The 12,977-nt window shown below is 46.0% G+C and overlaps 1 protein-coding gene across 2 annotated transcripts in view; it reads left to right on the top strand.

Moving 5' to 3' along the window:
• Positions 1-12,977, top strand: part of TSPAN18 (tetraspanin 18) — an 80,435-nt gene that overhangs the window by 33,993 nt on the left and 33,465 nt on the right. For both annotated transcript variants that reach the window (XM_075281213.1, XM_075281211.1), the window contains exon 2: positions 10,492-10,590. The gene's annotated coding sequence lies outside the window, so the exon portion shown is untranslated. The remainder of the gene's footprint in view (positions 1-10,491; positions 10,591-12,977) is intronic.

The following is a 12,977-nucleotide window of genomic DNA, read 5'->3' as shown; positions in this document are numbered from 1 at the left end:
CCCTCCAGCTTATGTCTCCCTAACGGAAGGGGCACAATCACTGATCTGGCACTGGGCATATGGCTGCGGCGCTCCCCCTGGCACTGAGCGGCTGCTTTGTGTCCAGGCTAAGTGCTGGGTGGGTACAGGGGGGCTTCACTATTGTAAATCCATTCACTCGAGAGTCCCGGCTGTGCCAAATCCCAGGAACCTTTTCTGCAAAAACTAGGTAACAACAACCGTTACAACTCCTATAGTGTTACTCAACTTTCCCAAGCTCCTGAATGTGGAACCCATATGGACCTCCTGAGGATGAAATGAATTTGGGGGACCAAAGGTGAAATAAGAAAGAAAGGTGTCCCTATAGTGCCACCTAGTGGTGGTGCCTACCGTGCAGTCAATATCCATCCCTTTAACAGGCCGTACAACACAAGCTGGCTACCCTGTAATCAACGCCCGACCCTTTAATAGGCCTTACAATGTTAAGTGGATACTGTATAGACAATATCCATCCCTTTAACAAACCTTGGCTACCCTGTAATCAACGCCCGGCCCTTTAATAGGCCTTGCAACATGAGTTGGCTATCCTATAGTCAATGTCCATTCCTTTAACAGGTTTACAAACATGAAGTGTTTACCCTACAGTCAGTGTCTATCCCTTTAACAAGACTTGCAGCATCAGGTCACCATCCCTGTAGTCAATGTCCATCCCTTTAAAAGGCCTTGTAAAATGAGGTGACCACCCTGTAGTTATTGACCACCCCTTTAACTGGCCTGACAACATGACCAAGAGACCCAGTTGCCTACAGGTGTTTTGGGGTTCTTCCTCCTTGTCAGTACCCATATAGGGTGCTTGGTTGGGTAGGTGAGAGTCCCTTAATGTAAGACCCTTAAAGGTTAGGTGTAACAGCAATCTACATATGTCCCAGAATGCATTGCCTGCCCTGTAAGTCACTCTCCACAATGTGAAACACCACTCCAGACACCTATGTCCTAGTGGGGCAGAAGACCCATCGCTGGGGAAAGAGGCCCCAACGAAGACCTCGTAGTACGAAGCGGTCCCTGTGTTCTCTCCATCTGCCCTGTAAGACTGGAGGACCCCTTTAACCATCACCAGTCTCCTCTCATACTACACAATGGATCCAAGTCAGATGACTCCAATGTTTCTTTTTGTCCAAGTTCTTGGACTCGGTTCTTTCCTCTTTCCCTCCGTTGTTTGTAGATTTGTAATCATTGTCAGATTTTTCAGATTCGGGAATGTTTTTGACGAATGATCCAAAGAATCTGAAATTTGACCATCTGAAATTTTGACTGAGGTCATCTAAGGGTACACTGAAATCACGGGGGTGGGGTGGGGTGGGGGGGTATATAGAGCCAGAAAAGGGGGAGAAATTTTTAGTTTTTTTTTCAAAAACACCTCTTCCTCCCCAACACGTGGTACGACTCATGGAACAATTCTCAATTTTTTTGTAGAGAGGTCCATGGGTCTGTACAGACCACTCCAGGCCTTCACTTTGGGTCTCCATTCTTATGGCCCATTCTATCTATCTATCTATCTATCTATCTATCTATCTATCTATCTGATATCAATAACCACCGCAACTTTTTGAAACCCAAAAAATGTCAAGTATTTTTGGCGGCAGAATGTTTGCTCCAGATCCATCTTGTTCCCCAGCATCGGCTCCTCGTCCCCCTCCTCTCTGAGAAGACAATAGACAGCGGCTCGTGCACCCGAGGAGACAAAAATAGCTGTAATTTCTGTTTACGGATCCTTCCCCTGGTATTGTTTCAGGATAAGATACGGGAAAATATCGGCCATTAATGTGCCCCAAGGGTTCAGTACAGGAAGGCTGATAAGACTGTGCTAGGTGTAGCGTGATGTGAACATGCTCATAGGGGACAGATCGCTGAGTCGCCTTTCACTCAACAAACAGGATCTCGAGACTTGACAAAGGAAAGTGAAATTTTTGAAAATTTTTTTAAAGACCACTTCATGACCAGACCATTTTCCCTGGTTCATGACTGGATGCGGTCTCTTATTTTATGGGGTTTTGCATCTTTTTTTGGTGATCCGTAGACCTTTATTGTTATGTCATTTTTATTTTTACTTTTATTATTATTTATTTATTTTTTACTTAATTTTTTTAAAGTATGAGTGGATCCAACGATTGTGTTCTGGAGATCCCTTATCCATGGTGGTGGATCTCGAGATCTCGCGCCGACCTTGTGATTGTGAGAAGAAATAGTGAATTGTACAGACCTGAGCCCACCAGCGGGGCTCCACCACAGCTGTCTCGTCTCCGTCACCTGTCATAGCACTCACACGTGGGCAATAATATCACATTACAGCCCCCTCCCCACTAATGTTTTTCACTCATTGTTCTAGGAATTTTCTGTATTTTTTTTTTTTCTTAAGGGGGAATGTCTCACTAGGGTTGAGCGATTGGGATTGGTAAAAATCGGATTCTGATCGGCGATAAAATTTGCTACTGGCCAAGCATTGTGGGAAAAGCTAAAAACGTTAGCTACTAGAGATGAGCGAGTACTATTCGAATAGCACGCTCCCATAGGAATGAATGGATGCAGCCGGCACACAGCCTATGCTGACGTCCAGCCGCTTCACCCCCTGTGCGCTGGCTGCGTCCATTCATTCTAATGGGAGCGTGCTATTCGAAACGGCAGTTTCGAATAGTACTCGCTCATCTCTAGTAGCTAACACTTACCTGCGCAGATCCGCTGCCTCTGTCACTCCCCGTTCTTCTCGGTCCAGTTCTCTCTCATGTGTAAAGGCCTTCAGAGCACCGTGCGCGCCCCTGCCTCCCAGGTTAGTGTTACAGACCTAGGAAGAAGGTGGGGCTTGTGGCTTAGGAGAGTGTGGGCGGGTACAGGGAGGGTAGACGTGAGTGATGCACTCATGTCTCCCACGCCCTGTGCCCGCCCACACTCTCCTAAGCCACAACAAACCCCGCCTACTCCCAGTATCTCTAACCTTAACCTAGGGAGGCGGGGGCACGCACGGCGCTCTGAAGGCCTGTAAATTTTTTTAAATAAATACACAGCGCGTAGTCTAAAAATTAAATCATTCAAGTTTTGGACTCCATGCTCTGTAGTGAATAGGATCGTTTTTAAAATCCGATCTTCGATTATTAAGAAAAATGTATTTGGTAAGAAAATAAATGGATTTTAGGCTACAAAAATTTAATATAAAATAAAGAAGTCTAAATTTCTACACGGAGTCATTTTTAGAAGATATTATTGCATAGGTCGGAGCTCTGGCTTTCTGATACAGAGCCCCCAATCTCGTAAATGAGGAAATCCTATCTACCTGCAGTCACCACTAGGGGGAGCTTAGTGCCTACTGTATACACATTCAACTCTATATAAATACAGCACAAAAGGCAGGACATGTGTCAGTCCCAGGATAGTACCTAAAATCCAGGACTCCCACTGCTGTAACATCAACTTGTGACTTGGTAGCTGCCTCAAATTTTTTGCAAAAATCCCGGCAAATTCGGTTTCTGTGATCTCAAACTTAAGCATGTGTTTGGGACCTTTAAGGGTTAAGTCCCACCCCACAATCCCATAGAAAGTTGATGGGGTCAGGAGCACGGGTGTTTTCACCATAGGGAGCGAGCGTTTGATGGAGATGTATGGGAGAGAAAGGGGTTACATCTGACTATCATTAGTATCTATGACCGGCCGTGCGGGAACCGGCTACGATTTCCCAAGACGCCCTGGGAAAGTCAGACGAAGCCTCTCAGATCAGCGCAACAAAAGAAAACTGATTAAACCCAAAGAATCGTTTTGTTACTTTACAATCTCGAAGCTAAAAAACATCATTACGGACCCGCAGCCGAGTCCAGATGGGGAAGATTTCAGCCCATAATGGATTCTTTTGATGGAAACATCTGGGGACGGGCCTAGCGCGGCGTGTTTAGCCGGTGTTATTCACATCCGCGCACACACGGACAATTATTGTAATTTTTTTCATTGTTTTCTTCTGTTTGAAGGGAATTTAGAGTTGGCAAAGATCTGTCATCTGCAGCGTCTGGTACAACAAGCTCTGTGGTGTTCTTAAAGGGAACATTGAAGGTTGCCGTATGGGTATGATGTCATCCAAACCTGACTATTTCTGTGAAACTGGCAGCCGTCTAATGGTTATGGAGGCTTCACGACCATGGCAGGGGTCACTGGAGTTACCACTTTGTTTATAGGGTGCCTATTAGGGTTGAGTTGATCTTGAGTTTTCAGGATCGACTTTAAAATCACGATTCATGTCTTCTAAACATGTTGGTGGCCCTGGCCAACCATCTAGTGTGTATAAGGCGTAACAACTCTGTCCGAATGACAAATTTGACCATAAAGGACTGGGCAATAGGATTCCAACATGGTTAGCCAAGAAGGTAGACCTATCCAAGGTTGTCATCTATAGAGACAGATTATGGATGGAAGAGATGGACAATGGGACCGCACTCAAGAACTTCAGCCCTACAGACCAACTTATACTCCATGAAGACATTAGACCCTCCACTAGATCAAAACATCAGTAATGTAGGCCACTTCTCTTGTGTTTTTGATGAATGGCGGATCTCAAAAGCTTGGTCACCATTTGTCTAGATCGAGTGTCCAAGGTTACAGGTTGTGACCGGTCCGAGAAGCCAAACCCTCTTCTTTGGTGCTATACGAAGGGCCTACATTCATGAGTAGTCCAACCTGTCATCTATGGGGCAGATCGTGGATGGAAGAGATGGACAATGGGACCGCACTCAAAAACTTTAGGCCTACAGACCTCCTTCTACTCCATGAAGACAATAGACCCACTAGATCAGCATCGTAGTGTAGGCCACTTCTCTTGTGTTTTTGATGAATGGAGGATCTCAAAAGCTTGGTCACCATTTGTCTAGATCGAGTGTCCAAGGTTATAGGTTGTGACCGGTCCGAGAAGCCAAACCCTCTTCTTTGGTGCTATACGAGGGACCTACATTCATGGGTAGCCCCACCTGTCTAGCAGATAGGTTCACCTCCACCTCCATCTTGAAGACACTTACTCCTTACAAGGTGACCATTCATGTTCACATTAGGAGATGCGTCTAATTGTAGTCATTTGTCTTTGGGTTGAAAATTGGATATGGCTTCCTTCCAGCCATAAAGGGGGACGTCTCCCTGGGGTCTCGAGTGGGCTGAGGATAAGCAGTTCTATAAATGCATTTAAAGGCTTAGCACAAAGGAGATTAGGAGAAGGTAATAACATTCCTCCGGGCATCTGGATGCAATTGGAATATAACTGATACAAAAAAATATTCCGACTATTAGTTACGCATAGCGTATATAGATCAGACCAGGGCAGCAGCCGTAGCCAAAATATGTCTCCCGTAATGTTCACCACGTTTCTGGGCTGAGGGTTTTTCTGTAAGCATTCTCGGCCAGTTAACCACAAACCATGACTTGGTCTTTACTGGTGGAAACCTGGTTAGATGGCGACGACTCCGCACTGTCTTTGTTGAAGTCAAGAATCCAACTCAAGTCAGTTGTTAGTGTCTTGGAGATAAGTTGGGGACGTGAAGCCAGCGAGGAAACCTCTGTCCCTAATATCTATGGCAGTAATTCCTACAACCCCTCCGCTCCTCCAGGGAAAGCAAACAACTACCCCATCCATAGAGCTGCGTACACATTGGCTGGGCATGTTGGTTTTGATAGGACTGATCAACTGCCCTAATGTGTATGGGAGAGAAAGAGGGGGCAGCTGGATTTCAATGCCGGTATGCCTGATCCTTGTATTCTCTAGAAAGATAACGCGCACCTGGTCTGATATGGATCCCGTATAGGTGATGTTCACTGGTCTGGTATGGATCCTGTATAGATGAGGTTCACTAGTCTGGTATGGATCATGTATAGATGAGGATGACTGGTCTGGTATGGATCCCGTATAGATGACGATGACGGGTCTGGTATGGATCCCGTATAGATGACGATGACTGGTCTGGTATGGATCCTGTATAGATGAGGTTCACTAGTCTGGTATGGATCATGTATAGATGAGGATGACTGGTCTGGTATGGATCCCGTATAGATGACGATGACGGGTCTGGTATGGATTCCGTATAGATGACGATGACTGGTCTGGTATGGATCCTGTATAGGTGAGGTTCACTGGTCTGGTATGGATCCCATATAGGTGATGTTCACTGGTCTGGTATGGATCCTGTATAGATCAGGTTCACTGGTCTGGTATGGATCATGTATAGAGGATGAGGATAACTGATCTGATATGGATCCTATATAGTTTAGGTTCTCTGGACTGGTATGGATACCATATAGATGAGGATGACTATTCTGGTATGGACCCCATGTAGATAAGATTCCCTGCTCTGGTATAGATCTTGCCCTTGGTGACGGGCGGTGAGGCCGGGACTCCTTGTCGCCTTGTGTTTTTACAATGTCCGCCTCCAGTCCTTTCATCTCCGCCATGTTTCCTCCGCTTCGCTTCCTTTTCCTGCCCTGTGAATGTTAATTGGGCTTCTTGGCAGCCGATGATGTATATATAACGTGGTGAAGTCCCCGCCATGATCTAATCCCAGCGACGAAGGGGTTAACCCCGCAGTCCATGAAACCAGATCTCCAAACCCCTGATAGAAAGTTATTCCTGTGGAATTGTCCCATAGGACAGGCCGGTCATCCCCTGACAGCCCCGCAATAAATCTTCATTACAGGGGTGGGATATAAATATACTCGTATTGTAAATGAGAGTCAGATGGGGCGAACTGTCATTTCACATTATACCCTCCAGAAGTATGGCGTGCTCAGCGCAGGCACAAGGTCAGTCCTCAGCGCCGGCCCTCAGCCCTTCCTGTGGAGGTTGTAGTCTCTGAAGGCCGCCCGTGTTTCGATAAACACCATTTTCCCCGTAGTTATGGGGCCGGCGGCTCGCCTCGCTCTCGCTGCACTTTGCAGGTTATGACATCACGAAAAAGTTTTGGAAATTTTTTAAAAAATTTCCAATCCTCATGTCCTTCCAGCCTAATATATAGACAGAAACTGTAACCAGAGTGTGACCCCTTTAAATAAAAATGTCATATTTGTCCCTTCTAGACAAATTTTGTCCAAATTTTACGACCATCAAGGAGGATCTTGGTACATAGAAAAAATTGCAAGATTAGAAATCAACGGTTACTTATTTACAGAAACAGCGCCACTCATATCCATAGTTTGTCTGCGGTATTGCAGCTCAGCTATATTAACAGCAGTGAAGTTGAGCTGCAATACCAGACACAACCTTTGGACCAGTGTGGCGCTGTTTCTGGAAAAAAAGCAGACATTATTTTTCTTATCCCTTTAACAATGTCGTATATTTCGTTGGATTAGTCATACATTAGATTTTTTTTCTTCTTCTTTGATATTATTACCTTACCTTCATCTATTGAGTGGAAGAATTTATCATGTCTGACAATAGCAGCCGGCAGACAGCGTTGTTTAATGTCATGGTGACCGCGCTGCCCCTCTGCTATTTTCTCAAGTAATAATATATTGTCTGATGTGAAAGACCATGAGAAACCGCAATGATGTCAGGCAGCCCATGCGAAAGGCAATGTATATTTGTACTTTCCAGAGCAGGAGTAGGGAACCTTCGGCTCTCCAGCTGTTGCAAAACTACAACTCCCAGCATGCACACTTGCTCTGCTGTTCTTGGAACTCCCATGGAAGTGAATGGAGCATGCTGGGAGTTGTAGTTTCACAGCAGCTGGAGAGCCAAAGGTTCCCTATCCCTGTTCTAGAGCTTCCACTGTGATTTAAGGCTGGAGCTGCAGAGGTGCCCTATGACCATAGGTACAGAACGTAGAGCATGTTTCATCTCCTCCACCAACTCTAACTCTGCTCCTTTAATAGTAGCCGCTCCACTGATTCTGGCATAGTTGGAATTTTTTCTCTAGCCCCCACCAGTCCTGAGAAATCAGTGCCGTTAGTTTTGGTGCTCAATATAACAACTAGACTCCCTAATGTCCAGTGGGTGATATTAGAAGCAGGCAAGGAGGGCGTGGCTCAGAGCTCCAATCAGAGCCACACAATGGAAGATTCTGAGTCACACCCCCTTACTCCCCCAATACCACCCCCTGCACGTTAGGGAGTCTAGTTGTCATATTGGGCATTAAAACTTACGCTGGGTTCACACCTGCGTTTGGGGGTCTCCGTTCTATGGTTTCCGTCTTCTGCATGCCAGAAGACGGAAACCATAGACCGGGTCCGGCCGTGCGCGGCGGTGAGCGTTTTAGGCTCTCCGCTGCGAAAGCGGATTTTTTTTATCCGGACACAGAGCACTGCATGTCCGACTCTGTGTCCGGATTATAAAACCCGGTTTCGCGGCGGAGAGCCTAAAACGCTCACCGCCGCTCACAGCCGGACATCTCTCTCACCCATTCAAATGAATGGGTGAGAGAGACTCCTGCAGGTTTCCGTATCCTGCCTGTGTTTTAGGCAGGAAACGGAAACCTAAGTACGGAGTGCCGGGCCGCAGATGTGAACGAGCCCTTACAGCAGTGATTGCTCAGGACTGGTGGGGGCTAGAGAAAAAATTCCAACGACCTAAGAATTGGTGAAGGGGCTTCTATTAAAGAATGCTTGAGTTTGGAAGGCTTCTATTGTAGTTCAAATGCTATCTTTGGAGCTGCACATGTAGGGGTCATTGCCTGACCCAGAACCACTTAGGTTGTGCACCTACCATTTGGTGCACCTGTCAGACAGCCAAAATGTTTCCACCTGGTCACAAGTGTCTCCTATTTCAATAGGGCCGGCATTGTCATAACTGAAAGCAATAGGATTAGTCCAAGTTATGTTTGGATTAATTAAATTACACAATGTATCCATTAGAATACTTTTCCTGAAATACTCTGTGCTGTGGTAGTTTTGCATCAACCACTTCCTGGTGACATGTTACTGCCCCTGTCCTATACAGTCCTGTTCTCACTGTCCCCACAAGAGCAGCGCACACTTCCTGAAATACTCTGTGCTGCCTGGTCCTTATTGTTTCCCAAATAATCTCTCATTCTGTTAAACCCCTCCAGTACATTATAACCCCGTCTTAAAGGGATTCTCCAGGATCGGTTGGTCGGTGTCTGGTATCTGACCCCACACCAAGCGGCTGATTTGGCTACCAGAAGCTGTATATAAGGTATATGGCCAGAAGGAGGTCTGTACATAGTGGTGGTGCCTGGAACTACAACCGTCCAAAAATTTCTGTATAATCCGTCAAATACAATTATTTACAATGTTACCAAATCTGGCAATATCAACCCGTATATGAACGATTAATGTTCCGTTTCACATCAGGCCATAAAGCAATGTCCTTCTTTTGATCCTGATGTGCTGACCTCTAGTGGCCAATATAAGAAATGCGATATTGTAGAATTGGTTTTACTTGGCTATTCCCAGTAAAATACTAAAAACAGAGCAAATTTGTATCAGAAGTAAAATTTGTCCTCCTCGCTTTCCTGCATCGGCGTCGAGCGAGTAACAAGCTCCGGCCTGCATGTGAATAGGATGTAAATGAAATAATCCAATTGTGTGGACACGTCGCAGCACTTGAGCTACACGATGTTCTCGAGTGCAGACGCATCAGACGGGAGCTGGCTCGCCGTTTCCAGAAGTGGCGGCTGAAAGGGTAAAGTCTTTAACATCCGTCGGATGATGTAAATGGCGCCATTTGCGAGTGAGCTGTTATTTTGTTGTCACCGCATTGCAAATTCCCGGAAAAGGTCACTGGTGGGAACAATCCGAGAAACCATTGACGGGTGGTCAGAAGCAAAAATTTGTCATCTGTAGCTGAGGTTATTGGTTTAGTCCAAATTCGTGATCGTGGATGAAGAGGAGGGATCGGTGCGACAAAATCTACCAACCCCAGTCCTGATGGGGCGGGTGTGTTTGTCAAATTGCTCGCCCCTGTTAGGTGCCCAGAAAGGTTGGTTCCTTCCTCTGCAATAAGGGGGCAGAAATAGCATCACAATGGTCGTTGGGTAGCTTTGAAATGAATGGGTCTTAGTTGCAGTACCACATACAACCTGTAGACAGGTGTGGCGCTGTTTTTTTTTTTTTTTTTTAAACTTGAGCTATGACTTTATTCCACGAATGGTCCCGCAATGCTGTGTGTCCCCAGCGGGAAAAATTCCTGGTGGGACCAGAGTTGAACCGAGGATCCTTGGCCCACAACACATGATTCAGCAACCCATAGTACCCATTAAATTTGGGTGTCTTCTGCTGGACCATTATTGTGTTACATCCTGGGTCCCCCAGAGAATCCTCAGACACTCTGGAGGGCCAGTCCGACACTGGTTGGGGGTTGTACAGTGGATGTCCAGTTTAAAAAATCCCTATTAAAAAAATTTGGCGTTAGTACAGGGGTCAGAGTGACCCAGTCCTGTCGTGCATTGCGAGACATACAGTATGGATGGACGTTGTGTAATACTTCATTTATGTGACCAGCTCAGTGTGGCAGCACCTTCATGTTCTGTGTCTGTTTTTCAGGAGCTCCGGGGAGGTTTCGCTCTGGACAGTGGCCCCTGATTGATGACTGTCTCCCAAAGCTGAAGTCTTAGTAGCCGAGAGCTGGTCAGCTGTGCCGAGGTGAGAGGAACTGAAATACCTAATAGAGAGTGAAGTCTGAGATTACAAGTGTGTTGTAGTATGCAGAGCTGTAGATGTACACAGTGACTGCACCAGCAGAATAGTGAGCGCAGCTCTGGAGTATAATACAGGATGTAACTCAGGATCAGTACAGGATAAGTAATGTAATGTATGTACACAGTGACTGCACCAGCAGAGCAGTGAGCGCAGCTCTGGAGTATAATACAGGATAAGTAATGTAATGTATGTACACAGTGACTGTACCAGCAGAATAGTGAGTGCAGCTCTGGAGTATAATACAGGATGTAACTCAGGATCAGTACATGATAAGTAATGTAATGTATGTACACAGTGACTGTACCAGCAGAATAGTGAGCGCAGCTCTGGAGTATAATACAGGATGTAACTCAGGATCAGTACAGGATAAGTAATGTAATGTATGTACACAGTGACTGCACCAGCAGAATAGTGAGCGCAGCTCTGGAGTATAATACAGGATGTAACTCAGGATCAGTACAGGATAAGTAATGTAATGTATGTACACAGTGACTGCATCAGCAGAGCAGTGAGCGCAGCTCTGGAGTATAATACAGGATAAGTAATGTAATGTATGTACACAGTGACTGTACCAGCAGAATAGTGAGCGCAGCTCTGGAGTATAATACAGGATGTAACTCAGGATCAGTACAGGATAAGTAATGTAATGTATGTACACAGTGACTGCACCAGCAGAGCAGTGAGCGCAGCTCTGGAGTATAATACAGGATAAGTAATGTAATGTATGTACACAGTGACTGCACCAGCAGAGCAGTGAGCGCAGCTCTGGAGTATAATACAGGATAAGTAATGTAATGTATGTACACAGTGACTGCACCAGCAGAGCAGTGAGCGCAGCTCTGGAGTATAATACAGGATAAGTAATGTAATGTATGTACACAGTGAATCCACTTTTTCTACTCTGTTCACATCCAAAGCTGAAACCATAATTCTGCTTTTGTACTATCTTCAAATAACCCCTTCAGTGCTGAGTTTACTTTAGGATTCTGGTTCAGTCCAGGTCTCAGGTCTTGAAGATTTTTCCTGCCTTTTCTCCATGCACAACCAATGTCTCCTTCACACTGCACAGCTCCAGCCATTATTTGATTTGGGCCGGTGGCGGTCACTCACGTCTTAGGCTGTTCCGAACTGTCACTATTAATAGTCGGAGCACAAAGCATAAAACAATCATATTGATAGAGCGCACGTCGTGAGTCAGACGCAAGGACTTTCGCTGCATTTAACTGTCTGAGTCATGAAGCTTTAGGTGCATCCACATTGCTGATGATGTCATCGGTCGTGGTCTATTGTACGGAACATTGCGTACCTCCGTAGTCGGTGGAAATCATGAACATGAATGGTTTCCTGTATAAAGTATATATTGTGGGTGTCCCTCGGTGTCACATAGTTAGGCCGGGACTCCTTACATGGGGCACTCTATCCTCCTGCATACAGCGGCTTTAAGGGCTGGCACTTAACCTGATGGCTGCATTGGCATTGCGATGGAGGCAACGGGTAGGAAGCCTCCCTCTCCTCCCATGTGCTTGCTTGCGATCATCATTTTAGGCCTGGTTAGTGGACTGCCTTGGTAATCCATCTTCAGTACTGTTGTTGTAGTATAAGGATAGGTTCACACCTGCACAGGGGTCTCCGTCTTTCAGGTCCATGAACGACTGAGAGCCGGACCGTTAAACAGTGGTTACCCGCGGACCACATAGACTATAATCCATGCTATTTTTGGCAGTATTATGGCGGGGCTCCAACAGAGACTTTGAAACTAGTCTAAGGCAGCCAGGGAATCTGCTGATGTGGGGAGGAAGTCTCCTTCTCCTCCCATACTGTACTAGTGTGGTCATTATTTCCGATATTTGGCTTCTGGGCCTTTTATATTGCATTCACCTGGCAGACCTGGAATTGTGTGCCACATTTGTTGCTACTCGTAGACGCTCACCTGTTATTGCTCACCCGCTTGCTCAGATTCGGAGTCCACTTTTTATATAGTCCTGCAGCAGGGCCTGGTCGGTGCTCACTCCTACCAGACGACAATGGTGCCACATCTGGTTCTTTTATCGTGCACCTCGAGAGTGGCGACCACTGACTAGTACACTGGAGTGAATTCACCATTCAACCACAGCCCAAGTGGGGCGCTCTCTTACCCATATATGAGAAGTCTTCAAAAAGTTTCCACACTTTTTTTGTTGGGCGGGAGGATTAGTCATTGGTTGTGTCTCCATGGCAAAGGAAGGCGCCCTTGAAGAAAAGTAATGGGATGTTTTTGGAAAAAAACGTATGGAAACTTTTTGAAGATGGTCGATGTCCATCCCTTCCTTAGTGGTAACACCAGATCCCTG

The sequence above is a fragment of the Leptodactylus fuscus genome, chromosome 7 (genome assembly GCF_031893055.1).
Source record: "Leptodactylus fuscus isolate aLepFus1 chromosome 7, aLepFus1.hap2, whole genome shotgun sequence".
NCBI classification, from domain to species: Eukaryota; Metazoa; Chordata; class Amphibia; order Anura; family Leptodactylidae; genus Leptodactylus; species Leptodactylus fuscus.
This window is presented reverse-complemented; position numbering and strand designations above follow the sequence as displayed.